This window comes from Hyaena hyaena, unplaced genomic scaffold (assembly GCF_003009895.1).
Source record: "Hyaena hyaena isolate Hyena2069 unplaced genomic scaffold, ASM300989v1 scaffold_1085, whole genome shotgun sequence".
NCBI lineage: Eukaryota > Metazoa > Chordata > Mammalia > Carnivora > Hyaenidae > Hyaena > Hyaena hyaena.
Genome location: NW_024081718.1, coordinates 451591 through 478306, shown reverse-complemented (window position 1 = coordinate 478306; position 26716 = coordinate 451591). Strand labels below are relative to the sequence as shown.

At 35.0% G+C, this 26716-nt stretch overlaps 1 pseudogene; it reads right to left on the bottom strand.

Annotated features, from left to right (window-relative positions):
• Window positions 1–1007: 1007 nt before the first annotated feature.
• The window catches only part of LOC120223992, a 60220-nt pseudogene continuing 34511 nt past the window's right edge, over window positions 1008–26716 (bottom strand).

Sequence of the window (26716 nt, the reverse complement as noted above, 5' to 3'; positions counted from 1 at the left end):
AACCTACCTCATGAACAGAAATTCTCTACCCATAGTCACATGGCCTATCTCTATCAGAACACAATAGCATGCCAGGACTTGTTTTAAACAATGCAGAGTAAAATTCTCCCCTGAAGGTGACATAGTTTTAATCTAATACCAGAAGTTGACCTTTTGATTTTCCTAGTGGAACTTGACAGACTTGCCATAAACTCCACATAGCACTGTTTCTTAACACTGATATTTCTTTTTTTTTTATTTTTAAATTTTATTTTTGAGAGAAAGAGAGAGACAGAGTATAGCAGGGGAGGGCTAGTGAGAGAGGGAGACACAGAATCCGAAGCAAGCTCCAGGTTCTGAGCTGTCAGCACAGAGCCCCACATGGGGATTGAATTCAGAAACCATGAAATCATGACCTGAGCCAAAGCCAGATGCCCAACTGACTGAGTCGCCCAGGCACCCCAACATTGACATTTCTAATCGCTCAGGATCTGCTGGGGTATATCACTTAAGTGGCTGGACATGTTCTCTAATCCATTTCTGTTCTAGGACCTATCAAAGCTGATAGGCTTTCATATCACACAGTGTATGGTGGGTGCGATATTCCCAGGCACGGCATATACTAGCTGTGGAACCCAAAGAAACATAATAGGGGTTATGTTTCTTTTGTCATGGTGTGAGGTGCAAGATGCAATAATTTGTATTTGGTTCTGAATGGGATATTCTGGCCTCCCCTTAACCACCTAACACTTTGCTGTTGTGGCAGACATAAAAATTTGCAGTGGTTACACTCTACTTTCTCTTTTCTTTTCTTTTTTCAGTATTTTCTTTTATCTACTTTTCTTTTCTTTTCTTTTCTTTCTTTTCTTTCTTTTCTTTTCTTTTCTTTTCTTTTCTTTTCTTTTCTTTTCTTTTCTTTTCTTTCTTTCTTTTTTTATTTGGTGGGCATGAATAGAGAGGGGCAGTACCAAGGTTCTCATGAGTACAGAGCCTGCCATTTGTTCAAGGGGCCACTGATTAGGGATGTATTAGATCCCACAACCATCTGGGATGAGCCACTTTTCAGCCACCATGTCTTCAAATTCATCTGCATTAAACTTAGGAAAGCCCCATTTCTTGGAAATGTGGGTCTTCTGGTGGCCAGGGAACTTGAACTTGGCCCCTGTAGGGGCTCAATCACCTGCTTCTTGTTCTACAACTTGGTACTGATGGACATGATGACTTGGCCAATGTGGACCCTGGCCGCTGTACACTGGGGATTCCAAAAGCCCCCCAAATACCTGCCTGGAGCCTGTCAGCTCCAGCACAGAACAACATCTTATTGATACAGATGACATGAAAGAGGTGGAGCTGCCCTCAGATGTGAAAACTGTCTTTGCCACAGCTTTTCACCATGTACTTATTGGCACAACTAGTCTCCAAGGCTTCAGAGGAGAACTGCTCATATTCAGTTGACACCATGTGGCCACATAGTGGGAAGTCATCCACTTTTGCCTTCTTCGGCCCAAGGTCAAAAATGTGGATCTTGGCATCAGGGATATTTCTGCAGAAGCAGGACGTTGGATACAACTCGTTCTTACACTACTGGTAAAACCGGGAAAAGGCAGCAGCCCATGGTGACACCAAAAGTTTCAGTGGAAGGAAAAGAGTTTACTCTCTACTTTCTAGGTATTTTTCTAAGGTCTCCAGTGTACTATAGCTTTTTTGATCACTGACCTAGTTAGCATGATGTCATTATAATGGATACACATAATTTTCTGTGGAACACCCCCAACTATACTATATTCTGACTATAGTATGACAAAGGTAAGGAGAATAAATGTATAATGTTGTTTGTTTATAAATATAGTTTCTGATCTTTTATGAGAGAAATAACAAACAATACAATTGCCAAATTTATAGCTACATACTAATTGAGCAATAGTGTTCCATGAATACTTTCATGTTTCTATACCTTCTGGGCTTCATAAGGCAGGCATGTCTAGGAAGCTAGAGATTCTGTTTTACTCTTCTGACTTACAGACATATCTCTCCCCAGAATATTTATTTGTCTATATTCAAACAATTGTACAAATCTAGGTATCTTTCACTACATTTTCCTCAATGTTCAATAATGTATATAATTGTCTATAAACAATATCCTTTTGGATAAGACTGGTGGTATCATTACCACATGGCTTCCATTTTTTCAACCATTCCCATTCTTATCTGGGAATCTACTTGTATAATCTCTTATGCCATCAGCTATGGCTTGTAGAAAGCAGCCAACACTGAGTTTCTTGGTAAATTCCCAGCTCAAACCGAGAACTGGACGCTTAGCTGACTGAGCCACCCAGGTGCCCCAGTTAAGCATTCTACCTTACTCTACACGGGGATTTTCTTTTCTTCTGCTTCTAGGAACCATCTTAGTAAGCGTCCCCACCATCTCTTTGATTTCTTGGGAGGTAGGTAAATCCTATATATCAGGAGAATGCTCCCAATAGTTTCACTTGTCCAATCCCTTGGTTTTACTTGCTTAAGCAATTAGAACATAATTACATTTGTGTTCCCTCATATCCTGCCAGGACATGTTGACTTGATCTTGCAGCTTCTTTGGAGTAGTCTTTTTCCTATGTTTTCAGAACTAACACATATTGGACTGGGTCATATTGCTGTAAATTAGTCTTAGTAAATACTAAATTTATACCTAGTCAACAGGAGAGGTGATGGCAGATCACAAGGGAAGACTGTGTTGTCTTTTATTGTAGTGGGAGAGGCAGCAATCAGGGAAAGCAGAGAGAGGAGTTCTGAATTAACTTTCCGTAAGTATGGAGAGCAAACTGAGGGTTGATGGAGGGGGGTGTGAGTGGGGAGATGGGCTAAATGGGTGGCGAGCATTAAAGAGGGCACTTGTTGGGATGAGCACGGGGCATTTTATGTAAGTGCTGAAACACTAAATTCTACTCCTGAAACCAACACTATGTATCAACTAAAATGAATCTAAATAAAAATAAATCAATAGACAAACAAATAAAAAACAAAAGAAATTTTAAAAATAAGAAAGAGAGGACAGGTCACTTCCATAGGCTCAGAGTTCAGGAAAATCTAAGGATTCAACATTGTGTGAGATTAATCCAAATGATCCTATCCCATATATTCACTGTCCATTCTTTCTCAACCAAGGCTGTGGCTTTGGCATAACTGATATGCCTTTACATTTCTTGGACCTTAGTAGTTCTTACATTTAAATTCTGATGCTGATAAGCAGCTTTCTCTGTTTTTCTCTTGAAGATTATGCTACCAAGGAGATCTTCTGGATTTCATAGGGGGTTTTCAGTTGCCTACTAATTAGTCAGCTTTTTGTAATTTTTTAAAAATCTAGAATATCAATGGAATTTAACAAAAGTCATACAATTCCATTGTCTTTAGAATTACTGTTTTATTCATACTTTTCAAACCTGATATGTCACACCCATTATAGCAAACTTCCACTGCTATATGATGCCAATTCATCAGAGAAAGTTTTAAGAATTCTATTGTGATAACTAAGTCAATAAAGTAGCACATCTCCATTACCAACCTCATAAATAAATTCCCTTCTGTTACTTTAAAATACATTAGTTTTCCTATAAAGAGAAGGTAACAGTAGAAACATTACTTTCCTAATTGTGAAAAATCAAATAATTGCCCTCATCTCCCACTTTAGTCTGCCATGGGCCTTTTGCTTTATAAGTGCCATGTGAAACTCTTAACTAACAACGGTTAACATGGCCTATAATTCTTTTCTGAATTATCCAGATACTTGTCTTAATTCCCTTATCCCCTCCAAGAATGTGGAGATGCAAACAAAGTAGAACGTGGACAATATCTCAGATATTTGCGAGTTGGTTTATATGGGGACTTGCCTCAATAGTTTAAGGTCTTGTCCTACTTAGAAAGATCCCAAGTAATAGGTTTATTGTCTTTGCTTATTTGTTTTTAACTTTCTTTATGCAAACAGTTATTTCAGTTTTTCTTCTCACCTATTGAAAAACCACGGAGGACCTTATTACAAATAATCACTTATTAATTATCTGTTTACTGTGGAAACTGAAGTCTTGGGCTTTGAATATATGTCATAAATTATAACTGTTAATATGAAAATGAACATAAAAGTACACTTTTAAAAATATTTCTAAAAATTTTTACATTTATCTATTTTTGAGAGACAGAGAGAGACAGAGCATGGGAAGGGGAGGGGTAGAAAAGGAGACACAGAATCTGAAGCAGACTCCAGGCTCTGAGCAAGCTGTCAGCACAGAACTCGATGCAGGGCTAGAAACCACAAACTACCGTGAGTTCATAACCTGAGCCGAAGTTGGATGCTTAACCAACAGCCATCCAGGGACCCCTCACTTTTAATAATATTTTAATAAAATGATGCTCATATAGTATTTCCATTAAGGTGCTGTTTTTGTTATAATAGCATGGATAAAAAATTGGCTAATTACAAAACAAGTCATCATTTCTCTGTGGCACAGAGTCACTTTAAATAGATGATACAAGGTCAATATAAGGAAACGATTTATTTTGTTTTGTTCTTTTTTGAAGGATGACAAGTTATGAAACAAAAACTCCCCTAAATATAAAAATAAATTCTGAGAGCTTTTACTAAAGCTAAAACACAAAACCACATGTGCACATGATATGCTTAAGTTTTGCCTTCAATTGTATGCTTTTCGTATGACAATGCTACACCTTCTTAAATAGATAGCTCAAATTGCCCTAATGTAAAAATTTTACACTGGCCTCACAAAGACTTCCATTTCAATCCAACATGGATTAAGAGGAACCACATTTACTCTTTTGCATGAAACAACTAAAAATCAAAGCAATTATATATGTTACGATGACTTTCAAGATATTCTACATCATCCAACAATGGCTAGTGATCTCTAACATATGATAAATAAATGAGGTGTGCTCTGTGATTGTCACATCTTACTGTGCTCTGTGATTGTCACATCTTACTGCTGGAGGAATTTTCCAGGTTGTTTTTCTTGAGAGAGGAATCCAGTTAGAGTCCAGGGTCTTCCTGAGTTGAGAGTCCAAGGAAATTTGTGCTCAGGGTAACTGCCTAGAAAGACCTACATAAAGAAGGAAAACCTAGAGACCTTCAGAGGATCCATCTGAAATACTTGGCTGAGTAGAGATTAACTAATGCAGATGAGGAAAATACTAAAGACAAGAAAGAGAGAATTAAATAAAAAGCACATGGGACATCAAAAAAACTGGGGATATTGCCTGTTTCAAGCAGTCAGAGTAGAAAGCTTGATAACTTATGAAGCATTATTTAGCATGCTAATAAGCATTTAAATATTGCTTTGATCTTACATAACAAACCTTATATGCAAAACTTGAAGGGGGCAAACTGATTTCAAATGACACAACTTTGTTCAAGAACACAGTTCAATAGCATTTTAATAATATGAAGAGATTCAGCATCTAGTATACACAATGTTGAGCTGTCAAACAAAAATTTCCAAGTATGCAAAGAAATAGGGAAATACTATCTGTAATGAGGAGAAAGGTTAATCACTCTAAACTGAATTAGAAATGATAGTAAAATTGGAGCAAAAAGACACTAAAAGAGTTATTATGCTTGTTTTTCATATGTTTAAGAAGGTAAAGAAAAAATTCAAGAAATAGAAGACACAGAAAAAGACCTAAACTCAACTTCTAGAAATTCAGATCTGATATTTAAGATGAACATGGCCTGGATGTCATTAGTAGTAGATTAGACCATACAGAAAAGTATTTAATGAACTCGGACAATAGCAATAGAACCTACTCAAAATGAAGCCAAGATAGAGAGAACAGAGTTTCAGTGAACTATGGGACTAATCGAGAAGTTAGATATATATTAATTGAAGTGCCTGAATTAGAAGTGGAAAAATTATTTGAAGAGGTAATGACTGACATTTCCCCCCAAACTTGGTGACAACTATCCATCCACAGATGCAAGAAATTAAATGGATCTAAGCACAGAGAATACAACAGTGTACATTATAAGAAAATTATTTACCATAAGATAAAGAAAAAATATTAAAATTCCAAAAGGAATGAGACACATTACATACCAATGAACAAAGATAAAGATAATAGTAGTTTTTCTTTGTCAGAAACAATACAAGCTAGAAAAAAAATAGGGAAAAAAAACTTTAAAGTACTTAAAGAAAAGAATTTTCAATGTAGGCAACTTTACACATCAAAAGTATCTTTCAAAGCTACACTTTTACAGATATATATAAGTGAATAATTGAACATTTATAGACCTACACTATAAGAGATGTTAACGAAAATTCTTTGGGGAGCCTGGGTGGCTCAGTCAGTTAAGAATCTGACTCTTGGTTTCGGCTCAAGTCATGATCTCACAGCTTCGTGTGTTCAAGCCCCACATCGGGGTCTGTGCTGGCAATGAGGAATCTGCTTGGGGTTCACTCTCTCCCTCTCTTGCTGCCCCTCCGCCACTTATGCTCCCTCTGTCTCTCTCAAAATAAATAACTAAATTTTTAAAAAAAGTTCTTCAAGTAAAAGGGATGGATGGCAGATGAAAAGCTGGATGTACACAACAGGATAAAGAGAACTGGAAATGGTAGACATGCGGAATTTTTCTTATTTTTTAAAATACCTACAAACAGAATCATTTTTTTTAAAGCAAATGCAATAGTAATATATTTTGGGGTAATAGGATAGAGGGAAGTAAAATGTAAGAAAATCATAGCACAAACTGTGAGAAGGATGAAATGGAAAAATACTATTATAAGACTCTTTTACTATACATTAAACAGCATAATATAATGTAAAAGTGTATTGTGATATGTTAAAGATGTATACTATAAATCCTAAAGAAACCACTAATATAACAAATAAAGAGCTGTAGCTCACACATGAAAAAAGAGATCAGATAAAATAATAACTAAATAATTAATTCAATAGAGAACAGAAGAAAAGAGAAACAAAGAAGACATCAGAGGAAAATAGCAAGATGGTAAACTGACACTAAAACGTATCAATAATAATGTTAAAGACAAATGTTCTAAACACACCAATTAAAAAGCAAAAATTTTCAGATTGACTGAAAAAGGAGGATTCAATTTATCCTATGAGAAAATAATTTTAAATATAAAAAATACTTTAAGAATAAAATTAAGAAAAAATACATATAATCCTAACATTGATTAAGAGAGAGCTAAATTGGGGTACCTTGGTGGCTCAGTCATTTAAGGGTCTGACTCTTGATTTTGGCTCCATTCATGAGCTGGTGGTTCATAGAACCTAGCCCCATGTCAGGCTCTGTGCTGGTAATGTGAAGCATGCTTGGGATTCTCTCTCTCTCTCTCTCTCTCTCTCTCTCTCTCTGCTGCTCCCCTGCTCTTGCTCTGTGCTCGCTCGCTCTCAAAAGAAATAAAAGAATTTTTTTTAAAAAAAGAGAGAGGTAAAATGGTTCTATCAATATCAGACAAAGTATATTTCAGAGGAAAGAAAATTATCAGAAAGAAAGGAATTCATTTAATGAGAAAATGGCAAACTGATCTAGAAAATTTAACAAACCTAAAAGTTTGTGTATCCAATAATAACTTAACTTAGAAATACATGAAGCAAAAATGTATAGAATTTCAAGGAGAAATAGACAAATCTTCGTGTACAAATCTACAAACTTTAAAAAATCTTCTCTTTTTTTGAAAAATTTTTACATTTATATATTTTAGAAAGACCGAGTGAGACAATGCAAGTGAAGGAGGGGCAGAAAGAGAAGGGACACAGAATCTGAAATAGGCTCCAGGCTCTGAGCAAATGTTCAGCACAGAGCCCAATGCAGGGCTTGGACCCATGAACTATGAGATCATAACCTGAGCCAAAGTTGTACACTCAACCAACTGAGCCACACAGGGACCCCTAGAAAATCTTTTCTTAATTGGGGCACCTAGGTGGCTCAGTCAGCTAAGCATCCGACTTCAGCTCAGGTCATGATCTCATGGTTTGTGATTTCGAGCCCATATCAGGCTCTCTGCTGTCAGCCTAGAGCCTACTTCAGATCCTCTGTCACCCTGTCTCTCTCTGTCCCTTGCATGCATACACCCTCTCTCTAAGTTAAATAAACATTAAAAAAAATTTTAATCTTCTCTAATCTTCTTTAATCTTCTCTAATCAGCAAAATGATTAGACAAATAATCATAAGATATGCATTTGCACAACATTATAAGCCAAACTGAACTAACTGACATTTCTAAAATACTTTACTGGACAAAAACAGACCACACATTCTTTTCAAGTATACATGAAACATTTGCCTTAATAGGTCATATTCTGAATTATAAAACAACTGTCAATAAGTTTTAAATGATTCAAGCAATAGAAATATGCTTTTAAATTAAAATGGTATTAAATTAGAATGACAGACACATGTTTGGAACAGCCCCCAAATTATGGACTAAATAATGCACTTCTAAATGACCCATTCATCAGACAAGTAATTAAAATAGGAATTCAAAAGGGTTAGTATCCAAAATACATTAAAAAACTTAATAAAACTCCATACCCCCAAACAAATAATCCAATTAAAAAATGGGCAGATGACATGAACAGACATTTCTCCAAAGAAGAAGTAAAATGGCCAACTGACACATGAAAAGATGCTCATCATCACTTGCCATCACAGGAAAATAGATATCAAATTACAATGAGATATTGGAACGCCTGTGTGGCTCGGTCGGTCAGGCATCCTACTTCATTTCAGGTCATGATCTCACGGTTCATGAGTTTTAGCCTCGAGTCAGACTCTGCGCTAACACCCCAGAGTCTAGTGGCTGCTTCAGATCCTGTCTCCTTCTCTCTCTTATGCCCCTCCCCTGCATGCTCTGTCTCTCTCTGTCTCCCAAAATATAAATAAACAAATAAATAAACATTAAAAAAAAACCCTACAATGAGATATCACTTCACACCTGTCAGAGTGGTTAAGATCAACAACACGAGAAACAACAGGTGTTGGTGAGGTCGTGGAGGAAAAGAAAGCCTAGTGGGACTGCAAACTGGTGTAGCCGCTCTGAAGAACAGTATGGATGTTCCTCAAAAAGTTAGAGCTACCTCATGATCCAGCAATGACACCACTGAGTATTTATTTATTTATTTATTTATTTTAGATTTAGTTTATTTATTTATTTTTATTTTATTTATTTTTTTTATTTTTTATTTTTTTTACAAATAGTTTATTGTCAAATTAGTTTCCACATAACACTCAGTGCTCATCCCCAAAGTGCCCTCCTCCATGCCCATCCCCCCTCTCCCCCACATCCATCAGTCCTCAGTTTTTGTCAGCATTCAAGAGTCTCTCATGGTTTGCCTCTCTCCCTTTCCCCCACCATTTCCCCTCTTCTTCTCCCCCTTGTTCCTCCATCAAGTTCCTCCTAATCCTCCTATACGTGCAAACATATGATATTTGTCCTTCTCTGCCTGACTTATTTCACTCAGCATAACACCCTCAAGGTCCATCCATGTTGCTACACATGGCCAGATTTCATTGTTTCTCATTGCCATGTAGTAGTCCATGGTATAGATAAACCACATCTTCTTGATCCATTCGTCCGTGGATGGACACTTAGGCTCTTTCCATGTTTTAGCTATTGTGGAGAGTGCTGCTATGAACATTGGGGTACATGTGCTCCTATGCCTCAGCATTTCTGTATCCCTTGGGTAAATTCCTAGCAGTGCTATTGCTGGGTCCTAGGGGAGTTCTAGTGTTAGTTTCCTGAGGAACCTCCGCACTGTTTTCCAGAGGGGCTGTACCAGTTTACATTCCCACCAACAGTGTAGGAGGGTGCCCGTTTCTCCACATCCTCGCCAGCATCTTGTGTTCTCTGATTTGCTCATTTTAGCCACTCTGACTGGTGTGAGGTGGTATCTCAGTGTGGTTTTGATTTGTATTTCCCTGATGAGGAGGGATGCTGAGCATCGTTTCATGTGTCTGTTGGCCATCTGGATGTCCTCTTTGGAGGTGTCTGTTCATGTCTTCTGCCCATTTCTTCATTGGGTTGTTTGTTTTTCGGGTGTGGAGTTTGGTGAGTTCCTTATAGATTCTGGATATTAACCCTTTATCTGATATGTCATTTGCAACTATCTTTTCCCATTCCGTTGGTTGCCTATTAATTTTCTGGGTTGTTTCCTTGGCTGTGCAGAAGCTTTTAATCTTGATGAGGTCCCAATCATTTATTTTTGCTCTTGATTCCCTTGCTTTTGGGGATGACACCACTGAGTATTTAAACAAGGAATCTTAATTCAAATGCTGTTTAGAGCAGCATTATGTACAATCACCAAGATATGGAAATAGCACAAATGTCCAGCAATTGATGAATGAATAAGGAAGTTGTGATACATACACACACACACACACACACACATACACACACACACAATTCAGCCATAAAAATGAATTTTCCATTTGCAACAACATGGATACAATTTGAGAGTGCAATACTAAGTGAAATAAGTCAGTCAGAGAAGGACAAATACCATATGATTTCACTCATATATGGGATTTAAGAAACAAAACAAACAAGCAAAGGGAAAAAATAAAAAGAGAAAGACAAATCAAGAAACAGACTGTTAGCTGAAATATTTGTGAGCTTTGGTTAGACACATATCTCTTAAATACACAAAAAGCATGACACATGAAAGATTAAAAAAAGAATAAATTGGACTTTTTCAAAATTGGGGAGTTTTATTTTGAGAAAGTATCTCCCAAGAGAATGAAAAGACAAGCTGCAGATTTGGGGAAAGATACTTTTAAAAACATGTCTGATAAAATATTTTTAGTCAGAATATATAAAGAAACCTCCAAATTCAATAATTTAAAAAAAGCACAATTAATCCTGTAAAGATGAACAAGCTTCAAACAGACATTTTATTTTACCAAAGAAAATGCTTTATGGATTTTTATATGGATAGCATATAAAGGACACGTAAAGATGCTTATTCAACATTGTCAGTCATTAAGGGTTTTCTAATTAAAATGTAAATGACTCAACTACCTACCTACTTGAATGCCTAAAATCAGAAAGCCTGACCACCCAGTGCTGCGACAATTTCAATTCTAAAACATTGTTAGTCAAAATGGAGAGCATTACAAGCACTTTGTAAAAACAGCTTGGCAATTCTTTTAAAAATTAAAAATATGGGTGCCTGAGTGTCTCAGGTGGTTAAGCGTCTGACTTGGCTCAAGTCATGATCTCATGGTTCATGAGTTCAAGCCCCGCATTGGGTTCTGTGCTGACAGCTCAGAGCCTGGAGCCTGCTTGGGATTCTGGGTTTCCCTTTCTCTCTGCCCCTCCCCTGCGCATGCTCTCTCTCTCTCTCTCTCTGTATCTGTCTCTCAAAAAGGAAATAAACATTAAAACATTTTTTTAAATTAAAAACACCCCTAGTCTGTGGTCTAGACATTCTAGTCTTTTGGATTCACTCAGAAAAACTGAAAACAGTGTCCATTAAATGACTTACACTCAAATGTTCTTAATACTTTGTTTATAATAGCCCCAAACTGGAAACAACACAAATATTTGGTAACAGACTCTGGGTAGACATTTGTGGTATATCCATATGGTACACAATACTGCTTAGCAATACAAAGAGAGAGGAAAGAGAGAAAGAATTGATCAACATAATTATATGGATATATCTTAAAATAAATATTTTTGCTGAAAGAGGCCAGAAAAAAGATACTGCACACTGTATGATTCCATTTATATAAAACTCTGGCAAATGCAAATTAATCAATAGGACGTGAAACAGATCAACAATCTCCTGAGGATATGAAGGGTGGTGGGAAGAGGTAAGAGGGACAGTTAACAAAGGAGCATGAGGAAAAGTTTGTGGGTAATGGATATACGCATTATCTTCATTGTGATGATTGTTTTTCCTATGGATATATACCTATATCAAAATTTCTCAAATTGTATTCATTAAACATGTGAAGCTTATTGTATGTTTATTATACCTCAGAGATAAACACAAGTATGTCTACATACTAGCTTTACTAGTCTACAGTTGAGTGACACTGAGTCGCTTGGTAATACATTCTAGGATCAATCTTTCTTCAAATATTAAGGGTACTATTTTGGAAGATAAAAATAAAATAATCGTTGTAAAACATTTATTACAGGCTAGACACATTTACATTTTGTGTAATAAATATTATAGAATTATAGATCTAAACAAAATGAGTCTTGTCAAAAGTAATATTTTACATCTCCCATTTAAAACTCTCCTGGACACCTGGGTGGCTCAGTTGGTTGAGTACCTACTTCAGCTCAGGTCATGATCTCAGGGTTGGTGAGTTAGGGCCCCACATTGCTCTTTGCTGTCAGTATGGAGCCCGCTTCAGCTCCTGTGTCCCCCTTTCTCTCTGTCCCTCCTTCACTCCCTCTCTCCCTCTCTTAAAAATAAAAAATAAACATTTAAAAATCACTCTGTCTTTGCAGCACAAAATCCATCAGTGTGTTTCACATTATGATTCTCAATCATCTACTAGAATTCTCATGTTTTAGAAATATTACTTAAGACTAAACACTTAAGAGAACTACCCCGTTACTAAAAGTATAAATAAGATTGATTACATGGCTACCTAAGGTCTGCATACACTTTGAACTATATTGCTAAAATCATAGAGGCCAGGAAATGAAAAATGGTTTAACTTCTAACATTTGCCTCAATTTTCTTCTTCAGTTCATCATAGAGTTGTACAAGAATGGTCTGCTTAATTTCCTCCATACTTTGCCAGAGTGAATACATTTAATTAAATTCCTTTTACTTAATAAATGAAGACAGTATAGTGACTCATCTAAGAAATGAAGCCCTTGTACAAGTTCGATCATTAGTAGCAAGCTCTGGTCTCTGAATTAATCTGGTTTATGTCGCAACTTCATTTTGCCTGCCCTACTTAAGTTTTAGTTTTACAGGAAGAATAGGTCTAAACAAAGAAATGTTAAATACATTTCTGTGATTATTTTTCCTTGCCCCCCAATTCTAATATATATATGGGGAAAAATCACTAAATCATTAACAATCAAGTACATCTGAAAGTATACAAAGGGAGGCATTATTAATATTAGTAATATTAGTACTGCTGCAGCTACTGTTACTACCACCACTATTACTGTTACTGTTACTATGACTATTACTATCACTATTACTATTATTTCTGAGAGATGGAGAATGGAAAAAATGGGACAAAGGGGAATAAGAAAAGAGGGGAAAAGAAGAAAAGGAAGAAAAAAGATAATTGCCCATCTCCACTATACTAACTTTTGTGTTGAGAAATTTTAATCTTCTATTCCACAAACAAAGGTAGCATTATGAGCACTTTAACAACCTTACATCTCTCTGGAGTTGTCAGATTTAACAAAGAAAAATACAGGACACCTAGGTAAATTTGAAATTAAGATAAACAATAAGTGATTTTTTCACATATGTATGTCTCATGCAATATTTGAGACATACTGAAAATTATTTGTTCTTTATCTAAAATTCAATTTAACTATGCATCCTGCATTTTATCTGGCAACTCTAGGCTTTACTCCTATATGTTTCACCTTTCAAATGATATGTGCCCCTAATAAATCATGTCAGGGTAACTTTTGTGACACATATAGTCCAGTTTTATAGGGGTGCAGATTTCCTATCATCAGCTAAGTATGGAAGCAAAACCTCCTACATTTTTTTGTTTGGCAAATAGCCAACTTGAAGGAATAAAAAACTAAAGAGGAACAGAAGCATAAGGTGCCAAACAGGGGAATATCTTCACAGAGATCATAATAACAAAGTACACTGGGTGAAAATGAAGGAAGTATGGCTTGGGATTTAAGGAGGCAGAACATGGAGCAAGGGATGGTAGAAATGCCTCAAACTGGTCCTGTAGCACACAGGACGATGGGTAAAATCAATAAATTAATGGAAAGGTAACTCTGCTTAATCAAACATTCTATTGAATCATAACATATGTTCACTAACATTAGCATAAGTAAGTGCAGCCTTCTTTTAGAGTAGCCAATTTGGACTCCAAGATCTTTTTCAATCTTATACTGTTACCAAATGTAAATATTTAAAAAATGGAAAATGTACTGATAATTCTGCTTGTGCTACAGAATATAATTCATTCACCCAAGCCTTAATGGTTGAGAATTATCTTTTCTTTGTTCTTTAAGTATAGCTTTTATCTCAGATCTGCACAATGACTACTCATTCAGCCAATTATTTTCAAATGTTATATGTGTTACTTGATCTTTAGTAGAAAGAGCAGGGAACTAAAAATCAGAAATCAGGATATTCATCTTCTCTTCTACTTTAAACTTGGCCAACAGTCACTCAGCTCCTCTGTGATTCATTTTCTTACTAGGATAATAAAACCTCTGACTTATCTCATTAGATTCTTGACGAACTTAATTACTTTTTAGTGTGTTGGAGTATAGAATCAAAACGATTATTCCAGACTTATCTCAGACAGCAAGAGGACATAGGAGGTTAGTAGCCATTTTATGTCAGCTAGTAAAATAGTAGGTTTGTCAACAACAAAATGTTGAAATGAAGACTAGGTAGGGTAATCCTGTAATTTATTGTTCAAACTGGAAGATTTGAGTAGTAAAAGCATTATTCATAATAACTCTGGTCAGCAGAAATAAATGGGGATTATCCCAAATAACTGAGCTACGTGGTCACTCTAGATCTAGGGGCCTAGTCTTACATTTACATTTACAAAGACTATGCAGCATTTTTACTGAGATTACATTTTTGTTTTGTGTGATGGCGAAGAGGTGGAGTGAAAGAGATTTAGAGGTACACAGGGATTCCAAAAGAAAGGAAAACTATTCAGAGATAGACAGGTAAATGTAATTACAGAAAAATGGATTTCAAAAACCTAGAAAAGATCTGAAGAATTACATACCTGTAACTCTAAAAGAGAAGAAATATCTTCAAACATGTAATTGTCATATTCTAGCAACATTTAAAACTAATGAAAAAGTAAAAAGTGTGGGTAACTTTGTAGTCATTTGAAAAGTGATACGTAAGTTGGAAATAAGTGATTTTATTTATTTGTTTGTTTATTTGTTTATTTTTTTTACTTTCTTTTCAAGAGCAAGGAAAACAGAGAATGAGCAGGGGAAGACAGAGAAAGAAGGAGACACAGCATCTGAAATAGACTCTAGGCTCTCAGCTTGTCAGCACAGAGCCTGACTCAGGGCTAGAACTCATGAACCGCGAGATCATGACCTGAACTGAAGTTGGATACTCAACCGACTGAGCCACCCAGGCGCCCCTTGGTGATCATATTTATATTGCAGACTCCCTTATGAACCAAACATCATAATATTGACATACATATTTTTAAAGTTCTTTAAAGAGAAAAACTTTCAAAAATCTTCAAAAGATAATACACTTTGTAAGTGCATAAAAGAAGACACTACATTATAATAATGAAAAAGAATATTATCTTACATTATGTTATCTTATTTAATCAGTCTGAATAATGAAATAAATAAAATAAGCTATTTTATGGAATAGCTTAGAGAAATTAAGTGACCAATTAAACTCAAAAAACTAGTAAGTTGACAAAACTAAGAATCAACTTAATTCTCCTTGACACAAAATATTTAAACACTGTCAATAAAACCCCAAAACTAAACCTCAAATTGTGATCAACATTTGAATGGATAAACAGATTATGCAAAATCATAAAATATAATCCTATACAGAATTGAGAATGAATGAAATACTGTGAAGTACTACAGCACCCAAAAATATGGTTGAATCTCTCAAAGCTAATATTGAACAAAAAAAGCCAGAGATAAATATAGTGTATGATCCTATTTATATAGGGTTCAAAAACAAACATCACTAAGTTGTAATGATGAACAATTCTTAATTAGGTGTTAAGAGTATATGGGGAAAAATAAGTGATAACCACAAAATTTAGAGTAATAAAGTTTTCTAGGAAGGAGGATTTATAGTTGTAAGCCTCTGAGGTGCTGGAAACATTCTTTATCTTTATGTAGGTTTTGAATATACAGTGTGTGCTTTGGGAAATTATTAAATTATATTTATGCTTTATGCACTTTTCTGTATGTATATTATATAATAATTCAAAGTTCTCTAGTTAATAAAAAGAATTGATGGATACTTTTTGTCAATAATTTTTTTAATTACTTGGAGATTTACATTTGTAGAAATATGTAATATGTCAGAACTGACTCTAAAAGAAATAGAAAACCCAAAGGAATCATAATCATTTAAGCAAAATAAATCTAAATTTTAGTGTTCCCTAAATGGCTTTATAGGATATTCTACTAAGTATTCAACAAGCAGATAAGTTAAATTTATACAAATTCCTTTAGAATAGAGAAAAATAAAAATACACTTCCAAAGTATTTTATGAGAATAATAAAACCTTAATTTTGAAACCAAGTAAGGACTAATAAAAAAGGAGGGGTTTACATATTTAGCCTGCTCCTGGACATATGGAATACCCCAAACAAAGAATTAGAAAATACAACAATTTTTTTTATTTTTATTTATTTCTAGGAGAGAGAGACAGCATGAGGAGGGGAGGGTCAGAGAGAGAGGGGGTCACAGACTGAAACAGGCTCCAGGCTCTGAACTGGCAGTCAACACAGAGCCCGTCGTGGGGCTCGAACCCACAAACCGAGAGATCATGACCTAAGCGAAAGTCGGACGCTCAACCGACTAAGTCACCCAGGCGCCCTGAAAATACAGCAATTTTTAAAAAGATAATATACCATGAGAAAGTTTATTCCAGGAATGCAAGCTTAACCAAATATCAGAAAAAGACTGAAGTAATTAGCTACAATAACATTTAAAGAAGAAAAAACATATGATCATGTCCATAGTTGCAAACATAACATTTCACAAAATCCAAAATTTTATAGCTAAAAATATGTACAAACTAGAAATAATATAGAACTTCTTAACAAAATTCAACAAACAAGACATACAAAAGAATTTTTAAAATAAGAAATAGACAAGAATTCCTTAAACAAAGTCAATAATGACATTAGAAATAATAATAAAATGCTGAAACTATTATCAAAAAGCAATCAAAACATGAATGCCTGGATTATCAATTCTTTTAAACAGTTTGAATGTGTATTGGTGCCTATACATATTAGCTAGGTAGAAAAAAATAGAAAGAGTATAAAAATAGGAAAATAATAGTGTAAAAATGGGAAAGACAAAAAACTTGTCATATTTGCAAATGACCAGATTGTTTACATAGAAAATTTCTCCCCAATTATTTAAACATTATTTGAATTAGAAGACTTTGCAAGCTTGGTAGATTAAAAAAACAGTAGTCAAAATAAATCTGTATATATAAGAAAATCAGATAAAATACACAATTACAGAAGAATGTTCACAAACCACAAAACACATGCAAGAATTACTTTTATATCTGTATACTAACAATGAAGTAAAAACACAAAAACACAGTACCATTTGCATTCACTTTAGAGAAAATGGAAAATTTATAATAAACAACAAAATGTGGAATCTAGATGCTGAAAATTATAAAATGTTGATGAGAGAAATTGAAGAAGATGTCAATAAATAGACTTATCATGTCCCTAAAATTGAAGATTCAGGAAAGATATTGATCAACCTCAACTTGTTCTATAGATTTAATATAATTCCATTAAAATTTTATGGAGGTATTTTATAAATATCAACACTTATTCTAAAGTGTATGTGACGAAGTATAGGTCCTAGAATAACTAAAATAATCTTGAAAAAGAGGGATAAAATGGAAGGATCATTCTACTTCACATGAAACTCTACTACATGCCTTAATAGATGAGGAAACTATGACATTGGTGTAGAAATGAGAACATACCAAAATGACACAAAATAAGAAATTCAATAATAAATCCATGCAAATATGTCCAACTAGATTTTAACTAAGATGCAAATGTAGTAAAAGAATAGCCTTTTGAATAAATGGTGGGAGCACCTGAACACACATAGGCCAGAAAGTGAATCTCATGCTTAATACAAATAGAGCCCAAAATGAATCATAAGTCTGAATGTAAAGCTATAAAATTTTGTTGAAGTTACTCATATATAAACGTATGGACCTTTGTACTTTATAGTATCCAGAGCTTTCCTGAGACATAGAACCAATAGAGATGGGGGGCAGAAGAAGAGGAATGAAGAGAGAAATACAGAGATTTATTTAATGGAATTAACTCACTTGATTGAGGAGGCTAACGAGTCCATGATGTGTAGGACAAATCCACAGGCTGCAGGCACGAGTTGTAGCTTGAGGTTGAAGGTAGTGTGCAGTCTGAGTAGCCTCCTCTTAGGGGAGATCAGTTTTTTACTTAAGGCCTTCAACTAACCAGTTGATAATGGCCACACACCTGATGGATGATAGTCTTCTTTACTCAAAATCTATTGATTAAATGTGAATGTCATAGAAAAAAAAATAAACCACACATGCTTTCACAGCAACTCTAGACACATTTGACCAAAATATCTGGGAACTGTGACCTAGCCAGATTGACACATAATATAAGCCACTACAATTTCCTTCCTAAAATTTAGTTTAGATGTCCAGACTAATAATGCTACTTACACACATGAAGAAATTGTAGAGTTTTATACTCACATAATCAAGCTTTCTATTCATCTCAGGGAAGGCTTCCGTGCAGGTCTAAAGTGACTGGAAGTGGCAAGGAGGGACTACTCCCTTGAGATATATTATGTTAGGAAATTGTGCTGGGGTGCAGATTCTCACACATGGTCCAGGCAAGTGGATGTATGATTGAAATTTCAGTGCCAAAGGAGGGAACATCTGGTCTTTTTAAACTGCTTACCCAGATCTGGAGCATAGGGAGAAATGGATGTGGTGTGTCTGAAAATTATCAGCATTCAAACATCAAAAATGGAGCCTTCCACTTTATCACAAATTTGTAGGGGAAAAAGGGAGAAAATCATCAAGATCAAGAACTCAGGCAGAGTTCTTAGACTTGACACCAACATCATGATCCATAACAAGAAAAATTGATAAATTGGACTGCATCAAAATTAAAAACTTTTGCTCCACAAAGCCCTGTTAATAGAATAAAAGGATAAGCTATAACTGGGAGAAAAAAATTGCAAACCACATATCTGACAGAGGACTAGTATTGAAAATATATAAACTCTTCAAAACTCCAGAGTAAAGCCAAAAATCCAACTATAAAATAGGTAGGAGATATGAAGAGACATTTCAGTGGAGAGACTGCAGATGATAAATAAGGGCATGAATAAATGTTCAACTCTCTTAGCCATTCGGGGAATGAAAATTAAAACCACACTGAGACATCACTATATTACTATTAGGATGGCTAAAATACAAAATGTTGTCAGCAGCAAATGCTGGCGCGGGTGCAGAGATACTGGAATCACTCGTCCTTTGATACTGGGAATAAAAAATGGTGCAGTCATCAGAAAAGTTTTGGCGGTTTCTTATAAAATTAAACACGCAACTGTTATAACCCCAGAGATTTATATAGTATGTGATTCTATTTATATAATATTCTTGAAATTACAGAATTATAAAAATGGAAGAACATGTTAGTGGTTGGCCAAAGTTATGAATTAGACGAAGCTGGGAAACCGTGACATGGGGATGCTTTATGGTGAGGTATCTTGACTCCTCTTTATTTGGCATTAAGGATAATTTGGCAAAAAACACATGAAATCTTTATTATTTCAGTATAATAGCATGTGAGGCCATAAACATCTCAACATAAAATGTTTAATTAAAATAAGTACATTTACAGTAGCTAAAAATAAAAATAAGTCCTAGACAAAGTTCAAAATCTTGAGAGAAAAAATAAAATATTCAAAATTTCAAAGTAGAACAAGTGGACAGTTATATCACATTTTAAACAGGAAGACTCAATATTATAAATATTAGATACAAAATTATTTCCAATATGACTTTAGTAGAGTTTTTTTATAAGATGTGATAAGCTGATTCTCAAATATGTATGAAATGCAAAGGGTAAACCATGTATTTCTCAAGATAAGGATATATTTGGAAGGACTTAGCTCTGCCATTTACCAGTTTATAGACACAGATGTTTCTACTTTTAAGCTTAATGAAAGGGTCACAAGAATTTTTTTCATTATTGTTCCTTAAGCTATGCTTACATTACATCTTTTCATATATAAAATATATATTACACAATACTATTAAAGCATATAGTGAAATAAAAAATATATTGTACATAAATGTGCATGCATATACATAATTACATGTGCACACATATATGAAAATAAGTAGCTCTGTGTGTTAGAATTTCTTGTGAATTTATTTTTGTTTGTATTTTCTATTTTTCTACAGAAAACGTGTATTAGTTGTGTGGTAAATGAATATTTTGAACTGAAAGAAGTTAAAATTTGAAATTTCTGTAATTGCTTTGAGAGAAATGCCAAAGTCTCTGTTTTGCCTAGGTCTCGAAGTGTAATTCCATCTCTTTTTAAAGGCATTTATTTTTCTGCTAGTAAGCATTTAGAATCTTCACAGTAGTGTCATTGAATGACAAATTTTGTAACTGCTTCTCACCATTTGTTGAGGGACAAGATTGCTAGGGCTTGCCTTGCCTAAGGTCACAAAGCAGATCTGTGTTCTAATGAGAATGAAACTCCAGTTCTTTAAATTTGACATGCATCTTTTTCCTAAAGCACCACTGCTTATTTTAGGTATGTATTTAGGAGAAAACCAAACTACTCATTAGGTCCAAGAGAATTATAAAAAGAGATTTCAAAAGAGAGCAAGCAAGGCTAGAGAAGAGTCTCTTAATAATCAGGCGGGAAGGCCGTTGAGGAGGAGGAACTTAAGTATGTCCTCATTAGAAGAGCTTTGAACTTTTTGAACCCTTAAACTAGCCATGAGCCCTCACCATGGACTTGACTTCCTCCTCACCGTGGCAACTAGAACATCCAAATTCTTCACTTGTAAAGAAGCCATTCAGGTTTAACAAGCTTTAGTCCCTCATCTGCGCATTAACCCAGCCAATCCCAATTGACCTTATTTTAATCCTTGTTTTGCATAGAGGACCTACACAAAACTATACTTTTAAACTTTCTCCCTTATGACTCTGTCCCTTTTCTCTTCCTTGGGACATAATTCAGGCTCCTACCTAAATCCATGTTTCCAAATTGCAATTCTACTGGCCTAAATAAATGCTTGTTTGTTTAAAGTTTTAGTGAATTCTTTCTTGGTCAACAGAATCCTTCAAGGTCCAATGTCCTATTGTGAAATGCTGTTCAGCTGATAGAGGTATCTGGTCTTCACCCTGTCCCAGGGAACACTCCCAGATCTGCCCTTGCTTGGAATTCAGGTTTGCACTCTTCTCCAAGTTGCTCCAGAACCCTTGCTTGAAGCATCTTTTAAGAATTTTCTGATGGCTATCACTAACATAGAGCAAAGATTTATTAGTGGAGTAAAGTCCTCATCATCCTTCTGAATGTAAGACCATATTTATGCTCTATCTTTGCCGTGAGGAGTTGGTAACTAATCTCAACTCTCCTCTTCTTTCACCCATTCTGCCATTCCCCTTACCCATCTACCCAAGCATATTGCTGAATTTATTGTTTCTTGTTATTTGGGGACAGGGGATAATTAAACTCTTTCTGTTTATTGACTTTAGTTTGTTCTTCAGTCTGTTTATTCAATTTAGTTTAAAATATAGTAAGACATAGTGTAGACTTACAATCTGCGTAATTATTGTGATGTAGATGATGATTACAATTTTCTATTGCAAATACTTAGCATTTTGTGAATTCCTGGTTTTAAAGTATGGCAATTGATATTGATTTAAATAAAGCCATCTTTAAAAAATTCTCTATACAAAAAAATTCTCTATACATTTCCTACACAACTATATATATGTATTTTTAAATTTTTCATTACACAGTATAGTAATTCATATTTTTATTAGAAACATTGATTGTTTTCTTATGTACATTTTTTTTGTTTTATTATTTTTTTCCTTTATAAAGCTCACCAATATCATTTCAGGTAGTAGTTATTTAGAAATGAATTTAGTTCTGAATTATGCTGAGAAATCTTCCATTGTTCTTTCGCTTTATCTTTGAGTACATTCCATCCTAGTTTGCTTGGGGGAAAATCAAACTGGGGCTCCAATCACCAGAGGCAGCCCTAAAATTATGAACAAACAATAAAATTGGCATTCCTCATTCCCATCAACATCATGCAGCTGTGTAGATAAATAAATCATGTGGAGTAAATGTTTCCGTTCCATCTATTTGGAGTATACTCTTATAGACTAGCCTTACTATGCAAAAATAGTTATTGCTGTCTTATATCTTCATTTTCATCAACATCATCATCAGCATCATCAGCATCATCATCATCATCATATCTTATTCAGATGAGTTGATGAAGAAAACTCTAATGAGTTACAGGATTTGATATCATGCAAATGTACTTTTTCACTAGTTGATGAGTTTATTCTCATCTTTCGCTTAAGAATACAAACTCATAACAAGGGTGAATCAAGCCAATGCATATGTAATGATGTAGAGATAGTTCCATTCTATGTATGTGTGTATGCGTGCCTGCAGTTGTCTTGTCTTTTTTTCTATAACTCTCTTTTCAATAAAATTTGCTGTGAGCTTTTTCTACTCGTAGACCAAAAAACCCCCAAATCTGTAGCCTGATTATTGAAAAATCTTGACATTGTTTGAATTTTGATTTAAAATGACACTTGGAATGGATTTTGGAGAAATATTTTAAGAAAAATGTTTTATGCCTATGTAATCATCAACGGTAAGAATTTCCATTTGGCATGTTAAAGAACTAATGCGACATCTATATAAACAGATTGTAGTATATCTCATACCTCGATGTCTTAAGAATAATCAAAAATACTTTGAATACAAAAATCTTCTTATTAAAAGCACTAATATTACATATACTGCATGCAGATAAAATTTACATCAAAGCACTTCAAAATTGAGATGGTAGAGAGTCTGAATTAAATATATGGAGGAAGTTATCTTAAATAATAATCATTTCAAAGTAATAACCTGTCTAAGAATGGCAACTGTGTGCTTTTGCATTTGGCATTCAGCAAGTAGTTTGCCTGTCAAAACTGCCAATGCTGACTGATAAATGTTCAAAAGACTCTACTGGAATATTGACAAACCCTCAACTTGTGTGTATTATGGAGATAAGAAGACTAAATTTATATTTACTCTAGCTCATAGCCCAGCCCTGAACTTCACAAAACATAAAAGCTTTGTTAATAATTTCTCAGTATGATGAGTATGATGTGTGTGAATGAAGATACATCCATATTCACACATGCACATGCACACACACAGACACCACTCCATCATTCTTATCACAGAAACACGTGGCACTGTATTAGTCAGGGTTTTATCAGAGAAACAAGCTGCAGGATATTTACATTAAGGTATTTATTGTGGAGGATAAACTTATGAGATTGTAGGGGCTGGAGAAGCAAGTCTGAAATCTATAGGGCAGGCCTCCAGGAAGGGTAGGCAGGAACACTTAGACTCCAGACTGTAAGTTGCTATCCATAGGTCAGATTTCTTAAGGAAAACTGCAGTTTAACTTGTAATTGATTGAATCACGCCCATGCAGTTTATCTAGAATAATTTCCTTTACTTGAAGTCAACTGATTATTTAATCATATCTACAGAATTTCTAAATTAGCATTTGATTAAATAACTGGGTTTTGAAACATAAAACTAACAAATACACACATAGTTCAATGATATGGGTGTGTCTTGCTGCCCTGAACACTGTCATAAATTCAAATATTTAAGGTAATCTCATTATGAATACATTCTCGTGTTGGCTTCAACTGCTGTATGTGTGAGTATGCTAGCCATCTAAAATTTTATTAGTGTCCAATGAACTCCACATCCTCTGTATTAAAAGCATTACAGTCAAAACTCTTGAATTTTCTCAATTTCCCTGTTGTGAGAATCCCTAATGTTATTTAATATTGAATTTTATTCAATGTTATTTGAATACTGTGTTCATAAGTCACTAAGTTTATACACTGACGTCTTTTCACTTTGTCTCCCTGTCTGTATATTTTACCACCATGCTTCGCATATTGCTCTACTCTGATGTGTTTAAAACATTAAATATAATAATTAATTATTAACCAGCACATGAAATAGTTTATATCTTTTTTAAAGTTTATTTTAAGAGATAGAGCATGAGCAGGAGAAGGAAGGGGCAGGCAGAGAGCGAAGGAGAGAGAGAATCCCAATCAGGGATTGGGATTGTGTATGGTGTGAGAAATTGATCTAGTTTCATTCTTCTTTTTTTTTTTTTTTTTTTTTTTTTAAATGTTTTATTTATTTCTAGGAGAGAGAGAGAGAGAGACAGCATGAGCAGGGGAGGGTCAGAGAGAGAGGGAGTCACAGATTGAAACAGGCTCCAGGCTCTGAGCCGGCAGTCAGCACAGAGCCCGACGCGGGGCTCGAACCCACGAACCGCGAGATCGTGACCTAAGCGAAAGTCGGGCGCTTAACCGACTAAGCCACCCAGGCGCCCCCTCTAGTTTCATTCTTCTGCATGTTGCTGTCCAGTTCTCCCAGCACCATCTGTTAAAGAGGCTGTCTTTTTTCCATTGCATACTCTTTCCTGCTTTGTCAAAGATTAGTTGGCCATACATTTATGGGTCCATTTCTGAGTTCTCTATTGGTCTATGTGTCTGTTTTTGTGCCAATACCATACTGTCTTGATGATTACAGCTATGTAGTAGAGGCTAAAGTCTGGGATGGTGATGCCTTCCATTTGTTTTTCTTCTTCAATATTACTTTGGCTATTCGAAGTCTTTTGTGGTTCCATACAAATTTTAGGATATTTTGTTCTATCTTTGAGAAGAATGCTGGTGCAATTTTGATTGAGATTGCATTGAATGTGTAGATTTCTTTGGGTAGTAATGACATTTTAACAAGACTTATTCTTCCTATCCATAAGCATGGACTGTTTTTCCATTTCGTTGGGTCTTCTTCAATTTCATTCATAAGTTTCCTATAGTTTTCATCATAAAGATCTCCTATATCTTAGGTTAGGTTTATTCCTAGGTATTTTAGGGTTTTTTGTGCAATTGTGAATGGGATCAGTTTCTTGATTTCTCTTTCTGTTGCTTCATTACTGGTGTATAAAAATGCAACCAATTTCTGTATGTTGATATTGTACCCTGCAACTTTGCTGAATTCTTGGATCAGTTCTAGTAGGCTTCTGGTGGTGTCTGTTGGATTTTCTATGTAGAGTATCATGTCATCTGAGAAAAGTGAAAGTTTGACTTCTTTGCCAATTCTTATGCCTTTTATTTCCTTTTGTTGTGTGATTGCTGATGCTAGGATTTCCAACACTATGTTAAACAACAGTGGTGAGAGTGGACATCCCTGTCATGTTCTTGATTTCGGGGGGGGAAAGCTCTCAGTTTTACCCCAATGAGGATGATGTTAACTCAGGGCTTCTCATAGATGACTTTTATGATGTTTAAGTAACTTCCTTCTATCCCGACTTTCTTGAGGGTCTTTATTAAGAAGGGATGCTGTATTTTGTCAAATGTTTTTCTGCATCTATCGACAGGATCATATGCTTTTTATCTTTTCTTTTGTTAATGTGATGTATCACATTGATTGATTTTCAAATATTGAATCAGCCCTGTAACCCAGGAATGAATCCCACTTGATCATGGTGGATAATTCTTTTTATGTGCTGTTGGATTCGATTTGCAAGTATCTTGTTGAGGATTTTTGCATCTGTATTCATCAAGGGTATTGGCCGGCAGTTCTCTTTGTTTGCTGGGTCTCTGTGTGGCTTGGGAATCAAAGTGATACTGGCTTCATAGAATGAGTCTGGAAGTTTTCCTTCGATTTCTAATTTTTGGAATAGCTTGAGAATAATGGGCATTAACTCTGATTTAAACGTCTGGCAAATTTCCCCAGGGAAGCGCTTGGGCCCAGGGCTCTTATTTGTTGGGAGGTTTTTGATAACTGATTCGATTTCTTCACTAGTTATGGGTCTGTTCAGATTTTCTATCTCTTCCTGTGTGAATTTTGGTAGTTAGTGTGTGTTTAAGAACTTGTCCATTTCTTCTAAGTTGTCCAGTTTGTTGGCATATAACTTTCATAATATTCCTTGATAATTGCTTATATTTTTGAGGGATTGGTTGTAATAAGTCCATTTTCGTTCATGATTTTGTCTGTTTTGGTGCTCTCTCTTTTCTTTTTGAGAAGCCTGGCTAAAGATCTGTCAATTTTGTTTATTTTTCAAAAAACCAACTCTTGGTTTCATTGATCTGTTCAACTGGTTTTTTTTAGATTCTATATTGTTTATTTCTGCCCTGATTTTTATTATTCTCTTCTCCTACTGGGCTTGGGGTATTCTTGTTGCTCTCCTTCTAGTTCCTTTAGGTGAGCTGTTAGGTTTTGTACTTGTGCTTTTTCTAATTTGTTGAAACAGGCCTGGAGTGTAATGTGCTTTCCTCTTAGGACTGCCTTTGCCTTATCCCATAGAGTTTGCCTTGTTGTATTTTTATTTTCATGTGTTTCCATATATTTTTTAACTTCTTCTCTAATTGCCTGATTGGCCCATTCATTCTTTAGTAGGGTTTTCTTTAACCTCCATGTTTTTGGAGGTTTTCCAGAC